This window comes from Typopeltis vanoorti, chromosome 15 (assembly GCF_054136105.1).
Source record: "Typopeltis vanoorti isolate ZY-2024b chromosome 15, IOZ_Tvanoo_1.0, whole genome shotgun sequence".
In the NCBI taxonomy this organism is placed as follows: Eukaryota; Metazoa; Arthropoda; class Arachnida; order Uropygi; family Thelyphonidae; genus Typopeltis; species Typopeltis vanoorti.
The window spans coordinates 94,007,875-94,023,993 of NC_143563.1; the positions used below are offsets into that span (position 1 = coordinate 94,007,875).

Below are 16,119 nucleotides of genomic sequence, written 5' to 3' on the forward strand. Positions count from 1 at the left end.
ACCGTGCATGTAGATAAACATGTTTTAATCAACAAAGGCCACTTTAATGTTCGGGAACAAGTAGGAAGGTTTGTGTTAAAGATACCAAGCAATTTTATAAGTTAGGTTTTAATCCTTTTTCCCAAGTAAGCAAACAGACAAGTAAGTCAAGTTATTTGTCTTTTGCAAAAAGAGAGTCATATGCGCCTGCACGTAGTGCAAGTCTCAGGCAACTCGTGGTAAAGGTGGAGTAAGCATAGCATCATACATCTCCCCAAGGGGATGTGCTTTGCATTAGGGGAAAATACTAAGGAAAGTGATCGGATCTTACTCCACCTTTACCACAAGTTGCCTGAGACTTGCACTACGTGCAGGCGCAAACTTGACTTACTTGTCTGTTTGCTTACTTGGGAAAAAGGATTGAAACTTGACTTATAAAATTGCTTGGTATCTTTAACATAGTATATATTCAAGGTAAAAAACTTTCTACAGTAGGAAGGTCATTTGTAAGGTGTGAAAACCTCCTCTGTAAGAGCTTTTCATTTACAATCGAAAACGTAAGTCGATCATTTTCATGAGGAAGTGCGAGATATTGCCACCTGTAAAAAATTTATAAGAATCTCGGTTATTTGGTCATAACATGCCTAATAAGTCAAGGAAGGTTGAATAGAGAGATTTAATTCAGCATAGACTCTATGGCAAATTATCATTCTGTGATGACTGAAAGAGTTAAAGTAAAAAAAAAATACTTTTATGTAAATTTTGATTATGAAAAAAAGTCATAAATCATAATATAAGAAACCCAACTATATGATTATTGTTTTTTTTTTAATTATGAGTCATTCGCCAAAAATTTCGGAAATAAAAATGTGTTCACTCTACACGACAAGTATAAGAGCGGTTAGTTTAGTGTCGTTTTGTTTTTAGTTGTCATTTTTTCATATTATTATGCAGTGTTATGAACCATTTCGAATCCATTTGATGCATGATATTTATTTGCGAAGGACAGCATAGAAAAGAAGTCCAGTAAGCTTAAATTCAACCTTGCGATGGACGATTTAGGTCACATGACAAAATGCCTTTCACTGAGTGACTCATATTTGCTCCCGCAACAGAATCACAATAAAATCTGCGCACCAAGAAGCAAAACAAAATATAAATAATATCTTAGTAGAAAGACATGTTTGCATTTCCCATGGTCGTCCTTAATATGTGAAAGTTTTTACTGCACAGCTAATCAACGATAGCCCAGCTGATTACGTGTACTGAAGTGGAAAACTTAATAGTCTAAATAAGCAGACCCCATCGCTAAAGCATCTATCCATGGCAAAAATCACTTCTTATATACCAGCCTCTGTAAATTACCTTAAGTATGTGTGCGTGTGTCGTGTTGGTTCCTGTTAAGATTTCTCGGCAAATGAGAGACCTCTGACCACCCTCCCTATCTCTAGCGACTTCTCCATTACGTCCAAACGCACAGCTGGCTACGTCAGTTTTACAGCACGAGCTAAAATTTATGCCTGTTGGCACTTGAGGACAGCACATTTGATTCTGCACAATTAACTCCAGGAGTTAATATAACACGTTTGTTAAGGGGTTAAACAAAAGGGAATTTTCGCCAAGGAAAGAAGTTCGCAGTAATGGCTCCGCCATAATCCTGTTTAGTATACGACTTATTCTTAAGAAGGTTGCACTTATTTGTCTTGGTTTAAAAAAAAAATGTCCAGTTATCATAAGAATTCTAAAAATCTATCGCTGTCTAATATATATTTTCTGTCTACATATATTTATGTCTTAAACAGGAATACAAGAAAGACAAGTACAAAAATATATGTATTTTATAGACCAGTGATAGCATTTGTGTTAAATGTACACAAAGCTATGATAAAAACAAAGGAGTCGATCTACCCACCAAACATTAAAATTATAGATAAGCTAAATAAAAATATCTTAAATAAAATCAAAAAATAAAATCATTATAAAAATAATTATTTATACTTAAATTAACAACATTTAAAATTTTAGACGTCTAAATTTCAATTTCAATATTAATTTTACACTTCACTTTTAAATTTTAAAATTTACATTTTGAATTTTAATTTTAATTACAAATTGTTCAATTAAAATTATTCTATAAAGGAATTATATTTATTTTAAACCTTTGATTCATTTCATAACTTGATACTGTTGCAATCGCTCATACATAAAAATAGCACTTAGTGAACCGCCACCTGTCGGCAAGAACAGTTTCCGGAAAAGCTCGAAATATTCCGAAGTAATTCGTATTATTTTCTGTTTTGTGTAAGACTAATTGACTTGAACTTGGAGAAATACGATACAATCATTGCGAAGGTTTTTCTGTTTTGCAATGTATGAAATAATTATAATCAGATTAGGAGTTTGATAAATGATTAAAACTGTTGTATAAATGCATTTACTGAACATTGAAACAGAATATAGTCCATATTTTCTGTGGGTTACCGAGGAGTCGATTGTATTTACAGTCGCATTTTACATCGTGTCTATGATTTTAAAAATAAATAAAATCCCTGTTCTCTGTGCATCATGTTTTTCTGTTGACGTGTATCTCCATGACAAAAAAGCAGCAAATATCAAATATGCGACGTTTTAGAAGTACTCATTTTCTGTAGACAGAAAGATTCGATATATATATATTTTCTAATATGGGTCAGAACATTTAGAGTTTTTAAGCACTTTATTCTAGCAATTAGGTCAATCTTTGCAATTCTCATCATTTACGGAAACAAATATCATGTTTGAATTACCATTGACAAGGTCTCTATGTTTCAAAGGTGTTTTGTATGCCTTATGTACAAAGTGAACAAACAAACACACACACACACACACACACACACACACACACACACACACACACACACACACACACACACACACACACACACACACACACACACACACACACACACACACACACACACACACACACACACACACACACACACACAGGTATGTGAATCGTCTGGAATATGTTAATATGGAATATCCATTTCCTTATACATATAGGAGGAAGTTCTTATTCGAAAGAAAAATAAACAAACAGCATTTGTGTTAGTGAGTATTTTCTTATTTCTTTGCAGGACATATTATGTAGTTTCAGACTACAAGAAACGATTACTTATACAGTGGCGGCTCGTGACTTGAAATCGTGGGGGTGCTGCAACTTTCGAAATATACATATACACTGTAAGTACAGAGTATACGTGTTTGGATAAAATATCAACATTATGGTAAAAATTTAAAAAAAAAATTAAACATGAAAAAATATTGTTTATTATCGATAAAATTATTCAGTTTAGTATAATTCAAAATTATTTAAAAATAAAATCCATTCCTTTAATTGTAATTAAAGGAATGGATTTACAATTTTTGGACATTACAATTAAATCCTTTAATTGTAATGTCCAAATATTTAAAGAGACGTAGTAAACACGATAAACACTACGAACACTCTACTACTGTCGCAAACTGCATATAAACACAGTGGAACTGCGCGACGGACAGTGCCGCATTACGCTAATAGCTCGCATCTCACTTATGTCATGCTTGCGCGCTCAGCAATATGACACTGTGGTAAACACAGTGCTGCTAGCGTCCTTCGCCCTCCTAAATGATACAAGATGGATTTTTATTATTTTTTATACAAAATAAGAGAATTGTATAGGATTGTTGATGATAAAATTAAATATTACAAGCAAATATAAATAAATTAATAAATATATTTATATATCGAGAAAAATTGGGGTGCTGTCGTTCCGCAGTGTCTATGCACGAGCCGCCCCTACTTATGAATATATTTACAACAGTAAAAATTGCTAGAGATAGGTTAACGTTATAGAGGTTATTATATTGTATGCTGGGCCATCTAATGATGTATTATATTAATTATGGAAGATAGAATGTCTTGTTTCTGTGTAGATGATGTCTACTGCTAAAAAGCGAAATTGGAATCAGTTGTAAATTCGATTTTTAACAGTGTACGCAACAATAAGCTGTCATAATTCAAACTTAGTCTTCAATTGTTTGAGGAAGTAAAGGATGCAAGGAATATAAAGAAGGACTTTTTAAAGGAAGGTGAGTTATTCGATCTCATAAAGTTTTTTCCAATGCAAAATCAGCCAACTTTCCAGACAACAAATACTCATTAACAGATAGTAGTCTGTGCAAATGGCTTTAATCTCTGTCATGGCATTACTTGGTTTATATGAGGCCAACTTACTGGCCGTGGCAAATGATTGTCATTAGGCTGTTGCCACACCTGTTGTAGATTGCCTTATAGCACTTAGGCGGTATTCCCGCCCAAAAATTCTTTACCGGATGAAACTCGCAATCAGCGAGATCTCCAAGTTAAACACATTCACAAATATCCATGTCAGAGTGGATTGGAACCGCACACCATGTAGGTAAAGACAAACTATACTTCTACCAGTCAGTAATATATACCATAAGATATTTATGGAATATCATAGAGTGGCATAGAGCGTGCTATTTATCCTGGCCTGAAGATTTCGTACTGAAAAGGATACATGTAATTAGCCATATAATAGAGTGAGAATGGCCATTATTTAATAAATTTGAATTTCTCGTTTTTTTTTTCAGTGCCCTTTTAATTGTTCCCCTGATTTTCTGAAATTTCTTTATTTTTTATTTATATCTTTATCTTTTAGATGTGTTATTATGCAGCCTAAATAATTAAACTGTCACCTGTTCCATTATTTTATTTTCTATGACTGTTTTATATCTAACATGATCTCGACCTTTAAATGCCATGATTTTTCTTTTATGAAATTTTTAAACTGTATTGTTAATTTATTTTGTTTAATTCATAAACTGAATTTTGAAGGTCATCTTCATTGTCTTGTAATATAATCGGAACATCTGCATACAGCATTGTATTGACAACAGTTAATTGGATACCTTGTTTTATTGTTGTTTTCCATATTTTAATAATCTGATTAATATATATATATATATATATATATATATATAGAAAGAAAGTTTTTTACCTTGGGTTTATTATACGTTAAAGATACCAAGACATTTTATTCTTTGCTTTAACCCTTTTGGTTAGGAAGCAAAACAATGTTTTGCGCGTGAAATATATTCACGACTGAGCTACTTGTATGTAGAGGCTAATAACTTCATATCACTTGCCTTAGTATGTATCCCATAATGCAAAGCACACCTCCTTTCAAACGTTATAATACAATGCATAATAGGAAGGACCACTACCCAGACAAGTTTCAACCTTTATTGAGGTCTCATCAGTGGGAGCCAGACCCGAGAGTGATACAAGATGAAAGATGCATTGCATTATACACGTCCGAAAAGGTGGGGGGGTGCTTTGCATTATGGGATACATACTAAGGGAAGTGATATGACGTCATTAGCCTCTATATACAAGTAGCTCAGACGTGAATATATTTCAAGCGCAAAACATTGTTTTGCTTCCTTGGGAAAAGGATTAAAACCAAGTATATAATTTCTTGGTATCTTCAACATAAAGGCCAAATGAGTCTCTAAATTAAATTATCGTCTACCCCCCCCAATAGTTTGTTTGAACGCATAAATTGTTAAATTGTGAATGAAGCTATGTTATGTAATTTATTTTTTTTCATTCACATTTAACATTGCTTATTAAATATTAATCATGACTTATATAAAATTATTTATTATTCCTTAATTGAGAATTACTAAATAAATATTTAATTAAAACCTGACCTATTATTAGTTTATAAAATAATAAAATGTATAGAGTTTTGTATAACCAAATATATATGGTGTAACGTAAAGTGTTATTTTATATTTAACTGTATACGTAATCAATAAGTTGAAGAAGTAGCTTAAATATTCTATTGTTCTTATTTGTGAAATATTTAATGTTATGTAATCACTCATGTAGCAGTAATATAGCATACATTACATTGGCGAAATGTTTACGCTTAGTCTATTGTCATGGAAACGCACGCGTAAACAACCACGAGTGGAGTAGAGCGTGGCGTTCGAACGTAAAGGTGGGAGTGAAGGTCATAGGTAGAACAGTAAAGGAGAAGGAAGGTCATATATAGATAAGACAGAGAAAGGGAGAGAGGAATTATTATTAAGCGAGTGAGGAGAGAGTTTTGCGGAACCAAGATTATAAAATCCTCAGGGCAGAAATTTATGAGTAAAGTGTTCGGAAGTGAACCTATAAGTAGTGAAACATAAAGTTTAATGTTATAAGCGAAATCTGCTGTTGTTATGAAGAAAGGTTGATGCCGTAATCAGATAAAAGGAAACTGGACAGTCAATGCGAAAATTCTGATTAATGCCAGTTAATCTGGATTACGATTAAATTCTATGTTGCCCTAGGAAAGAGTTATATTGATTACTTGGAGAAAAGTGAACAAGAAAAGATATCAGTACTTAATTACTGTTGTTTGGAATAGTGAAGTGCGACTAACAATAGTACAGTTTAAACTGTGGAGAATTTTTATTATGTGTGTTCCGCTAACGTTAATTAAGTTTGTTCATAAGTGCTCTCTCAATAATTTGATGTATTGAAGAATTTGTCTGGTAAGAGTAGTTGTATAAGTTTGTCTATTTAGCATTAACTGTAATATATCTCCGATGCTCAAGGACCGGAATATATTTGTTTGGAATATTGCTTACATAGAGTATTGCCTGCTGTGAATATAAACATTGAGCTGATAGATTTGTGAAGACTGATTAAATGTGAAGTTGTTATATTGACTTGAAATAAGAAGAATTGTGTTTTTGAGACTGTGAATTGTATATGAAAGTTAGAACGTTGAATTGGAATGAGTGACCTAAGAAGAAATATTAAGTTAATTGTATAGTTCCATTTTAAAATAGAATTCTTGTATTTGTTAACCATATCATATATTAAATGTTTTATTTTGTTGATCTAAATATTGTGTTTGCCTGAATTCCTTATTATTGCACCGTTCATAAATATTCGAATCTAGCGGGAACCCCAAGTAAAAATGATAATAAATAATTCGGCCTAATGAGATGACTGCTAAACTAATTTAGAATTGATCCTACTATTTATATAGACTAATCTAAGAATAGGGTGGCGCAGTATAAATATAAATTTCCCTACTTTTGGATTGGTGATCATTTCGTAATTAGTTATTTTATTTATAAAAGTGAGTTGAATCTAGATGGTAAATTAGAACACGACGGAAAAAAGTCGTCACGACAAAATGCTGTCTATACACGATCTTCCATGTCTGAAACCATTTTGTTTTTCTGAGAGTAGATTGTTTCCAATATTTCCAAGGCTTTTTTTCAGGATTTTACTGTACATTTTGTAACTTGTATTTAATGAACTTATTCCTCTGTAATTTATCATTTTTGTATTTTTTCTTAAATTTTTATTATACTTTTTTATTTTTTATTTTTATTTATACTTAATTTTTATTAAATTATTATATATGTAATGATTTATGGGACATTTTGTACATTTTAAATCTTATGAAAACAGAAACAGGTTTGCGTTCATATATATAGGTAGAAGGAAGCACCTGATACAAATTTTAGGTTTCTAAAAAAAAAAAAAATGCACCCGTACTGTTTCTGCACAATAACCGTAAGCTAAATGGAATTCTAACTCGTAGTATATTAATTGTTACAATTTCATTTATATGTCTATATTAAAAAAAAAAAAAAAGTCTGACTATCGCTTTTAGAGATCCTTAAAACCATCAGATGATTCACGATACCGACTTATTGACTTAATGAAGTTTATTAACATTACTTTGAACTTAAAACTGATTACACATAAAGAGAACATGGAAATCTTACAGGAAAACAATAATATAATTTTCTGTTGTAATTATAACTTTTTCTTCAAACCGCTTTTAAAGTCATAAATTAGATAACGTTGAACTCCATAGATAAAAGATAGTCGATACTTTAAATGATGTGTTTTTGACTGAACGCGCACTTGAACGAGTCGAGTTCGAAAGGTTTGCAAAGCAATAAGAAGTCTTTGAAATAAAGTTATTCAGGAGTTCCAACAGCTTTCTGTAAGAAATTTAATTACTGAAGCTCTAAATTGCATTATCCACAATCGCAATGCCAAAGTTGGGTATCATTGGAGCTGGTAAGTAAATGTATCTCATAAAAAAAAAAACATTGTTTGTCAGTGTAGTGAGAACAAACCACTGTAAAGAAGGGATATACTGAATTTGTGAAAAAAAATAAAAAAATAAAAATAAGGTAAATAGAATTTATTGAGAAAAAGACTGCACGTGCATGTACCCCAATTTATCCCGAAGTATTTATGATTGCTAGAAATTGGCAGTCGGACTTATTTGTTGCTCCACAAATGTTAAGAAGAGGCGTTTCTTTAACTCTGCAGAACTAGTTAATACTGAATCAAATACGAAACGGAAAGAAAAAAAAAATGCTGAACACCTATACTGCAGTCTCGTCATAATACCTAAGCGGATTATCCAAATGTTCTAGGGCAGCTAATTTAGAAAGAGAGAGAGAGAGGGAGAAAATAAAAACATCAAAGATGGAAAGATCGGGAGCTCTCAAGCATACTTAAGTCACTTCAAAGTGCACGAGTGCATGCCCTACGTAGCACGAATATCCATCGTGTTGCCAAGTCAATATCTTCACGCATTGGGGAATGTTGCATCGATCATGGCAGCCAACCTAAGGCGTTAAGGACAAGAGAAATTTGCCAGTCCGATACGGACTGTTGTGTTCCAGTCCTATGAGTTACGGGGCGTGTGATCTCGAGTGAGTTAGGGCTTCTGTCTTCCAATGTATCGGGACAGAGTTCTACTGGCTTCCTCCACTGCTTGTTTCGTTTCTTTCGTAGTTCTGGATGAATAAACTAGACTTTTCTCTACTTGTTTAATGACACCAAACTTTCCTATAACTGTCCGCTTAGTTATTTAGGTATGTTACCTTAATAGGTAAACTTTTGGCAATACTTAGTCGCTTTAACAAAAATATATTTATGCATTTACAACGATATTGCATTAACCTGGGAAAATCCCTGTCTTAATAACTATTAGCATCGAAGTATCGCGTAGTATTGAAAGATGTGTCATCACTCTTCAGAGTAGAAAAATATGGTTTTTTTTATTAATTTTTATATTAAACCTTTATAGCACAAATGCACGGAGAGAAAAAAAAAAGTAACAGGTTGTCGCGAAAATGTCATCGTCCATTTTGTTTTCTTCTTATCGACATAATTCTTATGAATATTTTATTTGCTTGAATATTCCAATTAGTGCACATTTCATGAAAGCAAGGTCACGTCTATCTTAATCGACAACAGTGGCAACAATTAACTCATGTAAAAATCAATTAAATATATAAAATTAATAAAAAAAATAAAGAAAAATAGTCACCCATGTTACGAACGTACTATAGGTTTGCAAACATGGAAAGAGGGTGGGAACCACATAAAAAAAATGACAAAAATTTTGGTTGCATATCAATCGGTAAAATACTGTGGAATAAAAAAAATGCATTTTCAATGTATGCATTGAAAATGCATACATCGATTGATAAATCATCGGATTTACAGCTTCATTTATCATCATATCATCTATTATAATATACTTAAAGATGCTAAAGTGAAGCAAGAATCACAACTGTATCAACTATGTCAGAATAAAATTATCCTTCCCAGCAAACCATTTCACATAAGGATAATCATTCTAGAAAGAGAACAGCTATCAGTCAGACATACCATTAACCTTGCTTCTGATATCTGTTAGTTTCCCTGTCTCACACTCTTGGAAGGTTAAATAGGGAAGCCAAACAGTGTTTTAAATCCTACATGAGAGGTTGTAAAAACCAGTATTACTCAGCAATTGAGAGCTTTATTAGAATTTTCTGAGTACTTCCCAAATACTATATATATATATATATACAGTATTAAAAATATACTATTTTTAATATTTTTTAATTTAAAAAAATATTATTAAAAATACAAATCGTACATACCTTGAATAATAATAATAAATTTTTCCGCGATGTACTGACATTGTCTCATATACTTCGCTGCACTAATAACAGTAAACAAAGGATACAGCAGTAAAATGTAGGTGCACTTCAATAACTAGTTTCATCACTGTCTGGAATTAATTTTAGACCGTTGATTTCCCAATTCTTCTTTACCAAGAACTCACGAGGGTTCTCTAAATCCAACGAAATGTTTAGCAACTAAAATCACTGTAAATTCGGAACAGCTGTCAAAGGATATAACTACGAACAGAGAGAAACACGCACAAGCAACTAGTTACGACAGTGACATCACTGATCTAGTTAGCTCTTACAGTATCTTATATGTTTTGTAGTTCAATTACTGTATTGAGAAATTTAATATTTTTTTCTTTAGTTAGTAATATTCTATAGTTATATTTATTAGGAGATTCGAAAATGTAAGTTGTTTTTTTTCCTTCTTATTTGTAGCGAGTTGATCATTTTATATGTGGGGGGGGGACTACAAAAACTATAAGAAGGCTAAATGAAATATATATAACGAACGTTTAAATCCCTTCATTTATATAATTACTATGTTCATATTTGCATAATACTCGGCAATCTATCTGCAGATTAATAAACTTCTTTTTGCACTTATAAATATCCCTCTGTTTGAAAGGCGAAATTAAAACAATTACACTGTTGATTTCTCTATGGACCAATGAATCTTGCACGGCAATTTCTTTGCTAATGATCTAATCTCGAGATGGTATTTCCCAAGAAGTGAATGTTTAAAATGAAAAACATAATCTGGCTTACACCAAATTGGGAAAATAAACGTCCTTGACAAATATCTGTCTCAAGTGATTAAACTGTATGACAATATCACCTTCTACCCGGTTAAGACAAATCGTTATACTGGCTGTATTGCCTTCTAAGTCTTAAATACTACTGGGAGAGGATTATATTAGAAATATATGTCTCGAACACTGGGACGAGTAAGTTTTGATAAAAATATTTGAACACAATTGTGTTTTGAAAGATCACCCGATAAAACCATTCCCCTAAGGTAATTAACATCCACACTTGATCACCTCTGCCTTGAAGTAAACAAGACATCGTAGAACTGATATAATAAAGCATTCGAGTTAAATGGACAATGCAATGAGAAAGAGACGTCGTTGTCTTTCTAATGAAGGTTCTGTTTGTGAAATTTCTACCTCCTTTCCTTCATTAGGTGTTCTGTTGTCAAATTATTTGCGCGCACATCTGGGAATTAGTAAGATAATAACAATTTAAATCGTCTTTCCCATGGTGAATAGTGCGGTCATAAGGATTGTGTTAAACAAGGTTACATAGGAAGTAATTGTTAAAGTGTTGTATAAAACAGAAATGAGAATGATATTTTGACTTATGGATTCATTTTCGGTTGAAAGTGTTTCGCATTTTAAGAGAACGAATCATTAGAATGAGTCCATCAATCATAATGCTATTTTTCGGATTTTTACATCCGTTTCTCAGTTAGAGCACAGGATGTAATTTATGAACGAGCCCTCAAATATCTCTCTCTGAACATATGCCTTCCCAGATAGCTGACTAGAGAGTATCTCCGACCTACAGACTGTTAGTTGAAATCCCACTGCGGCATCATATTTGTGAACGTCACTGGTATTAGATGATTTCTTCGCCCACTAACGAGACTCCCATCCCTTATTAGAGACTTTAAGTATCTTGAGGGGAAAAAATATCATATTTGGTCTCTAGGGTAGGATTTTGAGTTTATCCGACCCTTAGCTCACCACTGTACTAATCCGGTGTAAGTTTAAAATAGTTTGTGGGAGTGTAGGTGGGATACGTGTATGTCTGTGTGAGAGAGAGATTTTATTTACAAAAATAAATAATGATTGTTTTACAGTCTTTGTTCTCCTGTTTCTTATCCATCTTTAAATCAATACTATCTGTAAGCAAATGATTCAAAACAGCATGTCTTATAACAAATAAATAAATAAAAAACGGCACTTAACCACCTTACCGGCCATTGTGGATCAAATACGTATCCTCATTTGCTTCGTATCCATCATATATTTCAATGTAATATCGATTTTATTAAAATTTTAATATGCACTTCGCATCCATGATAATCTTGACGTCTATAGCGTCTTGGCCGGTAGTGTGGTTAAACATAGTATTTTAAAAACATATTATTACGAGGAGTTATATTCATTTTAAATAAACAGAATTTTTTATTTAATTTAAGCACGTTTCCAAAAATAAAATAAAAAAATGTATGCCCTATAGTTAGAGCAAGTTTTCTCCGAATGTATTTACATAAATATCATTAATAGCTGCCTCCTAATTAGAATTTGGAACCCAATTAGATTCACAGCCTATATATATATATATCTATTTTAAAAGGTTTAAAAATCTATCAGTATCATAATATTGCTAACTATATTAAGTGAAAATTTGCATATTTTACAAAAACAAGATTGGTATAGATGTCTCTGAAAGCTTGTGTGTCTGTGAATATAGATATATATATATAACCAAATTTTCATAAACAAAACAGATAAGATATGACTTATCGACAAGGTTATTTACAAAAACGACTCAAGTGGCAATGCAGGTTTCTTAGTGTGTTTAAGAATGCTATACGTCTCGACCTCACTCACACAGACAGACAGACAGACATCATAACCCTATACAGGACTATTCCACCTGAAAATAAGCAAAACAAAATGACTGGAGCAGATGGTTAAGGTTATTATAGATAAATTATAGACTACCATTGCAAATGGCTTCTTTTTTTTATTTTAAAAGGCTTTAACAAATATGCTGTCTGAATAGAGAGTTGAATATTACGAAAATGACCAGAGAACATTTTAAACTTTGCATATGAAACCATACGATTCAAAGAACTGCATCATCATAAAATGTAATGAAAAATGTTCGCAATAAATGACTTAAAATGAGAATATAAACTTGTTTTAATATTCATATAATAATGACTAAATTATTGCAAAATTGAAAGGTATAACATCACTTTAGTTTGTATGACTAGCGTGATCACGGGTGCAGGTTCCGACCATCTGCCAATACGCTTCGTAGATGTTAGGAAATATTAAACATATACTGTGCATTGCTAAATGAATTAACGATAGGTAATTTGTGAAAAATACACGTGAGAATGGATTTAGAAACATCTATATTTCATCCTGAAATTTCTCCCCTCCAAAATAAATAAAGAAATCTGTGTTGAGATTTAGATCATGTTGGAAAGCTAAAGTTTTTAGGATCCAATCTTTGTGGATGGTGGAAGGATCAGTAGCTTAAAAATAGTCTAGCTTTGACTTTTATTAAAAGCGCATGTTTTTTTTTAATGTACCTTGATTTCTTCAATAAAACTTGCATTGAATCGGCCCTTAATATTCTGTGTATTAGATAGAGAAGATAATTCTTATCTTCCTAATATCGTAGTAGACAAGAATTATTCGTCGTTTTATTGGCTGTATTTGTAAATCATCCAACAGTCCCTGATCAATATCAGACAAATAGCAATGCCTATTAATATATTTAATCATTGTTTTTCAGTCCTTATTATTAATGTTTTTTTAAAAAAAACGTGGCGCTGTTTTTCCATTATTTGAACACATTTCTTTAGCTGGAAAGGAAATATTGAAAATAATACAGAGAGAGAGAGTATGCAAATTAAAGATATAAGATTCAGCAAAAAATTAGTAAAATAAAGGATGTAAAAAAACATGTGAGAGGATAATAGAGGATAAGTTAGAACGAGACTCTTCCCCCCCTAGGGGGGGAAGAGTCTCGTTCTAACTTAACTCCAGGAATAATCAAGGCTGAAAAGATGTTTAATAGAATAACCATATGCACAATCATTACCGACAGAAAAATAAATAAATACTAAGAAATAAAATAACAATAATAAATTGTGTCAACATTCGTAGAATAAATAAACGTTCGATTGCGTTTATTACTGTTTTTAAGTCGTAAATCATGGATGTGTTAGTAACATCCATCCATTCGAAACGCATACTCCTATCTCTGGCGGTAATGCTTCCGGACATTGGAAGACTTTGGACACAGACGTACTCAATTTGCAGGTCGGTTGATGCACTTTTGCAGACACTGGTGGAAAGTGTTTCAGCATATAAATTTCCTGCACGGCTGTCTGATGTACATCCCTTGCAATCTGTGAACAAAAGAGATAAACAATTTTTTTTTTATTGGCGTAAATTTATGTATTGACGTAAAATAATGACGTACATGCAAAATCAAAGAAGGAATTAACATGCATCGTATGAATATCCTGTGTATTAGATTCGTATGAAGATCGTGTGTAGAAATTAAATACGCATTCACATAGTATGGCTCAGCAACGTACTCAGATATCACAGACGTTTCAACAAGCCTAATACTCACCTCTGCGTCCTGAATGTATTAAAATGCCATCCATAATAAATATATATATATAAATCCTTTAAGTAGAATACGCTTGTGTAGAAAGATTGAATTCGTTTTTCATTAGAGTAATATTCCTATGCATTCCTGATTGTGAATTGAATCTTTCGGCCTTGAAACATCTAAGGGATATTTCGAAGAAATATCCCATTAGAAATCTCCCCACTTGCGTATTTCACCTGTTTTGCTAGATAAAAGAAAATAAAAACCTCAGCCTCCGTATGAGACTGAGTAACTCAGCTTTAGTTAAAAAGCCATTATAGATTTCTCGTATTCAATGAAATCCAGTTCTTGCAACCGAAGTGCAAATGTTGAAACTTCTCTAAGGAGGGGATTCCCTTATTGAATGAGACGAATTTTCAAGTATGATAAAAAATAAAAAAAAAACTCATTCTGTCATTTAATCCGTTTGTCTCTGATATTGATTGATGATTGGCTCTCCTCACATCCTAGTGATATTCGTTTAAATGCTAAGATGGTTAAATGTAGCTATGACTAACATGACGAGCATGCGCATTTGATAGCCAGTAATCTCCAATGTAAATATAATCACTCTTTTAAATAACGCGAGTAATTGGTAACCGAAGATTTAATTTTTGCAGGTAACCATTATGTTAAGTAATCTTTTATTTGCTGTTCTTGTCATAAATTATTCAGTTATTTAAATATAAAAGTGACTTTTTTTTTTCTTTGCATATAACAGCGGCATTCTATAGCATGCAGTCATACGTACTTCTTATTCAAATAGATTTATGATTTTGCACTTTAAATAAATTAATAAATTTCACTAATTTACTTAGTAGTTCATTAAAAGTATGAAATAGCTCAGTTTACTTATTCATGACAGAAGAACAAAGATACTTTAGGTCATATCATATTTTAACATTTAATACTATGCATTCAGAGCCTACTGTTAAACTTACATTTGGAAGATGTAGTTTCGGAAATCTTAACCATTAAAACAGATTAAATTCCTATGCATAAATGTTCTTGTAACTCATTTTAAATGTGATAAAAGTTCAAAAATTTACACTTATTAAATTTATTTATTTTTCAAAAGAAATATTGATATAGAATCATAGCTGAATATCCTTAAGAAAAATCATTTTGCGTGAATCATATCAATTACTCTAAAAAGTTTTTTTTTTTAATATTGAACTTAAACTAAGGTGAAAATTTCAATTTTTTATGGAAATATACAATTTTTTGTCTTTCATAATTCTACTGTCACAAGAATGAGTACATTCTCATTACCCCCTCATTTTTTTTTTGGCTAGATGGATGAAGCAAAAATGCTTTTCATATTCCCCGTTATCTGTAAAGAAAATGTACGTATAGGATAATATAGAGCTATAAGCTCTGATCATGACAGGAGGGTAACGGCAATAGCCGAACCTCAGTTCTATTGTCACAAGAATGAGTACATTCTCATTACCCCCCTCATTTTTTTTTTGGCTAGATGGATGAAGCAAAAATGCTTTTCATATTCCCCGTTATCTGTAAAGAAAATGTACGGATAGAATAATATAGAGCTATAAGCTCTGATCGTGACAGGAGGGTAACGGCAATAGCCGAACCTCAGTTAAAACTTCATTGACTACAGCATTGCCATCCATTATCCTCCCTGGACACCCATTTTAGTCGCCTCGTATGACATGCACGGGC

General features: G+C 32.2%; 1 protein-coding gene across 5 annotated transcripts in view; it reads left to right on the top strand.

The window, feature by feature from the left end:
* The window catches only part of LOC150098991 (NGFI-A-binding protein 1-like), a 685,870-nt gene that overhangs the window by 137,563 nt on the left and 532,188 nt on the right, over nucleotides 1-16,119 (top strand). The window contains exon 1 of one of the 5 annotated variants that reach the window (XM_090404615.1): nucleotides 3,150-3,204. The exons of the other annotated variants lie outside the window; for them this stretch is intronic. The gene's annotated coding sequence lies outside the window, so the exon portion shown is untranslated. Of the gene's footprint in view, nucleotides 1-3,149; nucleotides 3,205-16,119 lie in introns of those variants that run through there. 5 annotated transcript variants of the gene reach the window in all.